Source organism: Limulus polyphemus, unplaced genomic scaffold (genome assembly GCF_000517525.1).
Source record: "Limulus polyphemus unplaced genomic scaffold, Limulus_polyphemus-2.1.2 Scaffold51, whole genome shotgun sequence".
In the NCBI taxonomy this organism is placed as follows: domain Eukaryota; kingdom Metazoa; phylum Arthropoda; class Merostomata; order Xiphosura; family Limulidae; genus Limulus; species Limulus polyphemus.
This window is the reverse complement of record NW_013665661.1, coordinates 632,470-641,117: the sequence shown is the minus strand read 5'-3', so window position 1 is coordinate 641,117 and position 8,648 is coordinate 632,470. Positions and strand designations below refer to the sequence as shown.

General features: G+C 32.9%; 1 protein-coding gene across 2 annotated transcripts in view; it reads left to right on the top strand.

The window, feature by feature from the left end:
- Positions 1–3,737: 3,737 nt before the first annotated feature.
- Positions 3,738–8,648, top strand: part of LOC111086756 — a 91,630-nt gene continuing 86,719 nt past the window's right edge. For both annotated transcript variants that reach the window (XM_022390909.1, XM_022390897.1), the window contains exon 1: positions 3,738–4,131. The gene's annotated coding sequence lies outside the window, so the exon portion shown is untranslated. The remainder of the gene's footprint in view (positions 4,132–8,648) is intronic.

Below are 8,648 nucleotides of genomic sequence, written 5' to 3'. Positions count from 1 at the left end.
TAAACACCTACGTATAGTCTTTTTCAGTTATTTTAAATGAAAGACAAAGTTATTTACATTTTACAAAATGCATGCCAAATCAATGATAGGATGCTATAAATATATATTCATGTATGTAGGCAGACAAATGAAGTTAGGGTACAAACTGCACCGTGGGAAGGGTAAAATGTGTTCTACTTATGTAGTATATGTATAAGTGTCATTATACATAATATCTATATTAAACCTACGTCAAAAAGTGCTGGAGCACGCCAAATAAAAAAATTCAGAAGACAAAATTATTGGTTTTATTGATTATTCCAGCTGTGTGGTGCCTTATAGCTTAATATATATATATACACACACACACACATACATTTCAACTTATAGTGATTATATTAGTAGATTATCGTCTATGGTGTACACACACGTATATATATATGTGTTTGTGTGTGTGTGTGTGTAGGTGTTCATTTATGTTGCATGGTAACAGTTAAAACATTCCTAGACAACGATAAGTTATCATTAATCCTCATTTAGGCGGATGAGTTTATTCAAAGCTAGAACATCCTCTTATTATTAATTGTAAAACACGTGATGATCATATCAAAACGTCATGACTTCAAGACACAAGTTAAAAAACTGAGATTTGAGATAAGGTATAAAAAAGAAATATTAGTTAAGATAAAGAACAATTAAAGATTTGAAACAATCTTTTTAAAAATATATTTAAATATTTTAAAAATAATAAAATCTAAAATAAAAACTACAGAATCCACAGACTCATTTCCTATACAACCTAACGTAGGATCGTTTACTTTTACATGTTACTTCTCTTAGTCTTTTCTTTTTACTTGAAAACACCTGAAGTACAAACTTTAAGCAGTTGTTATTTCTCACTGTTTACGAAATATAATTCCTGTACTGATCTTCTTCAACAAAATTCTGTATAATTGAACAAGTATGTCTGTATGTCCATGTCTCTGTTCAGTGATGTATTGTAAAGTCACTGATTTTTCAAAGTTACTAATTGTTTAAGTATATGTGCTATTTATGGCGTAATGGTATATATTAATGCATTCTTATGAATGATATTTATCGAATAGTTTTATTATATGCCATTAATTCTTAAGCTATTCTACTCTGTATTTTACCATAGATGTCAGCTGCAAGATATCTAACGCAACGTGGAACTGGTCACAGTCATAGAGAAGGAGGTCTTGTCGATAATTTCGTTACCTGGACCACATGAGTTACTATGACAACATGATAGGTGGTGTGGTGTATTGGTTGAAACGGAAGAGCCTGATTGTACTCATTAAATTAATTCCTAAGCTCCCATGATGAGGAACAAAATCTTTAGAGTTTTAATTAAAGTATGTTTTATTTTCAGGCAAAAATCAAATAGTCTTATTTTATTTTAACCAATAAGTTTTGTTTGAAAAGACTGGCGTTCTTATAAACGTAATCGAATTCGTTGTACAAACAACCAACATATTGTTAGACCAATAGCGTCTTTTTTTTTAGGTTAGATCAGTAACCAGTTCATTCTGTACTTGATAATTTCGTACAAGTCATAAGAATGAAACCGAAGCGAGCTTACCTGTTTATATACACATACTGAAACGATGTGCGTGTGTACCCTATACAAATGTGTTAAGTGGATAAGGGTGATTTTTGTAGTTATAGTTTCAAGCCTGATTTTTATTTGTTTTGTGAGTAAAACTTTCTCTGTCGTCATGTTATGTACACTGATCTACTTTTACATATATATATATATAACTTTATCTCCCAACAAAGATAACAGGTAACTCAACATTATCCTGCTAGTTTGTATTCTTGATTGGACAAGCTTTGTTTTTATGACTCGCTTTGTTACAGAGATTTTATGAAAACATGTTTGATTTGGAATTTCATAAATATACCGTTCTTCATATTACTTTTATTACTCACAACTCTATATTAGCAAGTGACAAACAAGAAGCTTTCCTCCAAGTGATCCTTTCCTTTGTTATGTTAATAGTGGAATGAGATGCGTTTCATATACCTTGGTGTGGCCGTGAGGATTAGTTCGTCGCTGAATGTTCACTTCCTCATTCATATGTATATTGTTCTATAACTGTACCAGTTCGAAAGTCCGAGCTGTTCGTGCTGATAAAGTACCCATAGCTGATGTCATTACAATTTTCACGTGATATGAGAAAAGTTTTCGATGCCAGTACATCCCAAGAGACGCTTACACCATCATAGATAAGACTAGTCTTTTGCCAGATTTAATCAACTACATTGAAAGTTGACGTCTGACGAGAGCAGGTTTCTAAAAGGCTTATCCATATTCAACATTTTCATCACGGGCCCTTACAGAGGTGAAGTTTTAAAGATAAATAATATTCTTACCAGCCAGTTTAGGAGCCAATAATCTATCTAGATGTTCTTATCTGGTTCTTATATCTATGTTCTCTGTACCTTGAACGTTTTCTTTAACTTATAATAATTTTTCTAACCAACCATCCTCTCATGTTCTGGAAGTGATTATTGATATTATTTTTAAAACACTATGCCATTATTAACTACACACACACACACATATAGATGATATAAAGATAAAGTTTTCTATCAACTTGAGTTTCATTGGTATCAATAATAGTACCTTATAAACTTCTGATGGTGTATGTAGAATCGTCAAACTAGTTCGTTAGAAAGATAAACATTTTACAGCATTCGTATACTTGAAAGTGTTTACATGCTACTGGTGTATTAAAAGTCGAATTATGAAACTGATTATAAACTAAGTGTTTGAACTGCTATACTTGCTAAACTTTATATTTACAGTTTACTGAAGAATGTTCCATTTCATTTTTCTGTCTGCAGATGAATGATATACGGTCTACCTTCGTACGGTGTAATTTCTGCTATTATTAACAATCTCTACTTTGTTTGTGTAGAAGTGCTTGTTTCAGCGCAATGCTACACAAAAGTCTATTTGCGGTGTATCCGCCGTGGGGACCGAAGCGTTATAAGGCCTCTAGACTACTGCTGAACAACGGGGGGACAATTGTTTTTAATAACTTTCCATAGATATATACAACCAATACTTATTTTCTCTAGTACTACGGCTTTGAAGAATGACTAATTTTTAGAGAATATTTCAAATTATTTTGGCATATTTTAATTTCTTAGAAATAATGTATTAATGTGTTTAGTGTTGTGTTTATTTTTAAGTTGTGTGAAATTTTAATGGCCGTTTCGTTTTTGTTCGTACCTTTTGAGTTGATAATTATATAGCTGTGTTTTAAAAATCAGTACCATAATGTTTAAATCTCGTTGCTGTAACTTACGTTTCGTTGTTTTTCTTATTTTCAGACCTACAATGTTACAATCACAGAGGTATTACCTCACTAAATGAGTGAGAAATGATTGTGATAATATATGTTCAAGATACAAACTTTAGTTTTAAACTTTGCTGATTATCGTGGTTGTATGTTTTGCCAATTTAATATGATGAGTTTTATGTTTGTGTTTTTCTAATATTCGATGCGTTATATTCAATTTTGATATTGCTTATTTTATTTCTATTGTACATTCTTTGTGACGAAGTTCAATTTTAAGACTGGATTTTCAAGTTATTGGTTCTGTGTGAACGCTTCCCATGGGTTTGTTATGCCCTACCTGTAGTGTTAAAATAGACTCACCCATGCTTTCGCGGAATATTGACCTTAGCGTCCGCTTGGCCTTCTCCTTCATTGAGTGGTGCGGCACGAGGCCGTGTTGTGTGAGTTACTTCTAAGTGTGTGTATTGAGTTGTTTTGTATCAAAATCTGTTCGGCTTTTCATTCGTAAAAGGCTATATAAAATAACATACATATGACTGGATAGATAGTTAAGCTATAGGTCTCACCTACCTTCATTACTTTGTTTGTTGTACACTCAAGCTTGAGGTGGTTTTCCTATAGCTTGCACTCTGATAGATGTGAAATGTTGGGAGACCTGGTATCTACCTGCAGTGGTGTTTCTTCAAGAAACCAAGCGCGGCCGCTTTTAAGTTTGCTAAACGATGGCTACTGCTGGAAGTAAACAAGTTTAATCGGGCACAGAATGCAAAGCTGCTTATAGTGATTACCATTAGGAGATGAAAAGCGAAACTCACAAAAGGTATTTGTCAAAAAACCATGTGTTTTCTTAGTTAGAATATTCCTATATAAACTCAAGGGTGCGATTAACAACAAAAGTATCTTAGATTTAGTAAAAAGAAAAGATATGAATTTGAAGTTCCTCGCCCAGGTACTGTCGAAGTTTCATGAATGTTTATCCTTAATGAAAGTGGCTGATTACGTACATAATTTCAGCGTTATTCTGAACACAGTGTTGATTACGAGCCATCGTTTTATTTCAATTACACTGAAAAGATTACTAAGAAACTAGAGTGACGATAAATCCTTGAAAGCCCTGCCTCAAATACTTGTTTCACATTAAAGAACTCTTATGTATTCGTCTTTTTTGCTCCAAGTGAGTTAACTTTAGATTAATTTTGGATACTAAAGAAGAGTAATTGGAACAAACACTTCTACGTTGCTTAGTTAGAAATTAGTTATTGACAGTCGGTAGCTTCATAACTCCAATAAAGCTATTAGGATTACAGAGACCTGTGAAAATGTACCCTAAGAGGTTAGTCTTTGGTATATTATTGCCCTTTGTTATAACCCAAGTTTTAAGCAATGCTTGTATACAGTTTAAAGTTAAAAAATATGTTCCTATCAACAGAAATGATAAGATCACGTTATTGAGAAGTGTTCTAAAATGGCTTCCGCATGAACTACTGATCGTGGATACGTTCTCTAAGTATCTAATAATATACCTTCAAGAGTAATTAGTAGTAGTTCCGACATTTATGAATCAATTTATATTACTTTTTTATTTGATTATTACTGACAGCAACCATGAAGAAAACAGAACGAAAGTGATTCACAATAAAGAGAAAATAAATATTCTCATTCGAGCAATTAGTTTTAATACTGGTGTAGAAAAAGACATTAATTCTAGAAATAAACGAACCTAAAGCTTTGTAGTGTCAGTCACGGTTTATGTTTTAGCGAAACACTTCTGAAGGAGCTAGCAGTAAAGCGAAACGTTGATTGTCCAATTTAATAAAAAACTAAGTTTGTGTTACGAGGTAGTTTATTTCTATAATTTAGTTTAGAAGAATGCGTTTCAGGGACAGTCACTACATAAGAATAAGGGTTCAATATAAAAAACATCAAAAATAACCTAACAATAATAGCATCGGAAAGAATGAACAATGCTAAATTAAACTACTGATACTGATTATAATGCCATAATTTTATTTGCAGGGGTTATTTTTTTCTTCTAAAGGATGCTTGATAACATTACAATCTTTTCTTTTGGTGGTGGTGATGGTCCGAGTGTTTTTCTATACTTTTGATGCTTCTCTGAAGAAACACTTGCTTTGTAATTAAAACGAAAAGAAATATGTAGTTTAACGCATTACAATCTACCATTGTCCGCTGAATATAATTAAGTGAAAACCAATTCAATTATTTCTTATCGCTGGTGTCTTTCTTTTTTCTTCTAATATTGATAAGAAGAAGCGCTGTTCTTTGAAGCTAATAGACTTGGAGCGACATTCTGATCGCGATACACTTAAGAGACAGAGTTTGAAAAACCGCTAGTCATGTGTATATTTTTTAAGGACTGCAATATAAAAAAAAGCGCAATAGACCGATAGGTGCTAATGTATTTCTTCACTGAAAACTATTTTTGATACATTATATATAAGAAAAAGCACGTAGAAATGATATAAACAAATCAAACAATAGACTGCACGATTTCCAGAAGTAAAAACAAAGTCTGTGCAGCAGTGTGTTTAGTTTAATAACATCATTACTATATTTTTTTTGAAGACAAAGATTCCTTTCTTCTTCGGGCTTTATTTTGTTCTAACGATGTAACATTGGGTACCGAAAACGAGCACTTGTTTGAGTTCACTTATATTAAATATCCTAGAGAAAAGGCTAGAATAAAACCCCGATAATTGGATATTTCCTATATCTGTAGAAATATAGAATGCAATTTGTTGCTCCAGCTGCATTTTTAACACGTTAACATGACAAAATTCAAATCCTAGCTATTTCAATTTGTTAATGTTACAGTGTGTCTCGAATCTTGGATGTGTCGCTGTGTGGTGCATCTTAAAAATAGCACGGTGACTCAGAATCTGTAAAGTTTGAAGCATTTAGATTCGAACCCCGGTGATATTTGCACATCATGTGAGTTAAAAAGTTAATGTCTCCTTTAGCTAGTAAAGCATTTTAAACAGCTTAAGTTACATTGCTCTCGAGTTCTTCTTCGCTCGAAAAAAAAAGGCCTGCCCTTGGGCCTAAACTCAGGGTATTCTTGCAGTTTCTAACTTTTCCATGGCAGAGATAGAACCCAAGCCAGATATTTCTAACTCTAACTGAGCACTCTATCGTATGAGCAAGCTACCTGTTATGCATTTTTTTTTAACAATTCAAACTACCACAGAGACAAATATGTCAAACTCTGTTGTTAAAACACAGTTTAGCGAACACAGATAGAAAAAATATCCTAAATGATCTTGTAGATGAAGAGAGCAGAAAATATGTGTCAGTAATATTGTATATTATATATAAATCGAGAATCACTATTACAAATATGTCATAAATGCAAAAAATAGTAAAAACTACTTGAGAAAGTTGCAGGTGACACACAGGAGTTTATAAATCAAACGAGTAATAATAAAAAGAACGTACCACTCACAGTTTTGACAGATGGATTACGAAGACTAGAGAATATACAGTTAACACTTGTATTAGCTGTCAGTAAACCTAATACATCTGGAATGACAAGAATGATGTCTTATGGCCCAACTTTCAGTTTATCTGAAACGTTGTGCCGGCCTAGAATGATGTCAAGTAATTCCATACCTAATGGTGTGTTTGTTAGCTGTATAAAACTGATTATTTTCTTATGCACATCTAAAAAGTAAAAGAAAATATTTTCATTACGATAGTTTATTACAGGATTTCTGTGATTTCTATGATAATTGAGATCGCCCAGTGATTGACAAAAGATCAGTTGATAATCCGTTTTCGGAATGACAGTATTGTTTCTGTTTGTCATTAAACTGGTGTAACAAAAACTACTTAAAATTTAAAGTTGTTAAAGAAAATAGGTGTTGGGAATCAAATGGTGACTGGTGTACAGAAAATGTGTGATACTTGTGTGCAATTGAGAATACCAAGGAAATATAAAGGTACTGAGCGTTTTCAATGTGCATATCTCAAAACAAACTCAGGCTCTAGCATAATATTATACAGTCCAAGAAAAGACTGTATTGTGGTAATGATTCATTGTAATCATTCCTGCAAAGCAATCTGAAAATAAATACATTAAATGGGATATGGCAAAGAGTAATAAAGAAAGAATATAAACGTATCTATATGCAATATTGGAGGAGGAGAGGAGGGCGTAATGTGGGATACTGCGCTTAGAGGTTGTACGGGGAGGCTGTATTGACAGTAAAATCAATCAGTCATTTTAAAGACATTATTTTTAGAAAATTCTCAAACAAAATTATCTGTGGAAGTTCTTCTGAGAAGAAAAAAATTAATAACCGTGGAAGAGAGTCTTCTTAGAAGTAAAAGAAGACAAAACTTAATATCTGTGGAAAGTCTTCTGACGAGAAAGAAAAAACAAAAAATTCAATATCTGTGAAATGTTTTTTGGAAAGGAAGAAAAGACAAAAATTTAATTTTCTATTTTGGACAATATATATTATTATAAACGAAATGGTTGAACTGAATTATAACAAAACATTTTACGTGAAATGTTTCTATGCTAAATAAAAAGAACTCAAACATTTGGTTAATTAATTAAATTTATTTATTTTATTTATCTCGTTAGTCACTTAAGCATGGCCAGGTGGTGAGGGCGCTCGACTCGCAATCTGCGAGTCGCGGGTTCGAATCCCCGTCACACCAAACATTCTAGCCTTTCTGCCGTGGGAGCGTTATAATGTGACGGTCAATCCCACTATTCTTTGGTAAAAGAGTAGCTCAAGAGTTGGCGGTAGGTGGTGATGACTAGCTGCCTTCCCTATAGTCTTACACTGCTAAATTAGGGATGGCTAGCGCAGATAGCCCTCGTATAGCTTTGCGCGAAATCCATAACAAACCAACAATAGACACTTAAGATATTATGTTATGGTTTTATTGTAAAAACACAAACTTTCATGAAACTGAAACCTCTGAATTGTTTTGCAAATTACGTTATAAAAATATAAATGTGCTCAGCATAATTTTAGATACATGTTTTTACAGAAAATAATGAAATAATAGATAGTTAGCGAAATGGAAATTACTAATGCATAATTGATAAATTGTTTTAAGCAACAATTTGAATTCTTTATTTACATAAGTTTTCGGAATACAAAACAAATGAAGTGTTTGTACAGATGCTTTTAATATAGAGATCAATGTCAATTTGTGCATCTTGTGTTAATGTTAAGGCTTGGCATGACTTGGTGGTTAGGGTGCTCGACTCGCAATCTGAGGGTCGTAGGTTCGAACCCCCGTCCAACCAAACATGTTCGCCCTTTCAGCCAAGGGGGGAATCATAACGTGATGGTCAAT